The sequence below is a fragment of the Aethalodelphis obliquidens genome, unplaced genomic scaffold, assembly GCF_003676395.1.
Source record: "Aethalodelphis obliquidens isolate GAN/ISIS:26980383/991018 unplaced genomic scaffold, ASM367639v1 scaffold25, whole genome shotgun sequence".
In the NCBI taxonomy this organism is placed as follows: Eukaryota; Metazoa; Chordata; class Mammalia; order Artiodactyla; family Delphinidae; genus Aethalodelphis; species Aethalodelphis obliquidens.
In genome coordinates, this window is record NW_020837969.1 from 30,711,867 (window position 1) to 30,712,077 (window position 211).

Genomic DNA, 211 nt, shown 5'->3' on the forward strand with positions numbered 1-211 from the left:
CCAGGTTCCCTCTTCCCCCCACCTCCCTGGAAGACAGGCGCCCCCTCCTGCGGCGCAGGGTCCCGGAGTGAGGGACAACTATCTCAGTCCTGCTCAGAGCCCTCCGACCAGCGGGCCCGCCAGCGGCCTGAAACTGGGCGGGCTCGGACCCGACCCCGGACTCTCCCCAGCCTGGCCTGGGCTTCTGCAGCAAGGAGGGCGACGTCCCCCG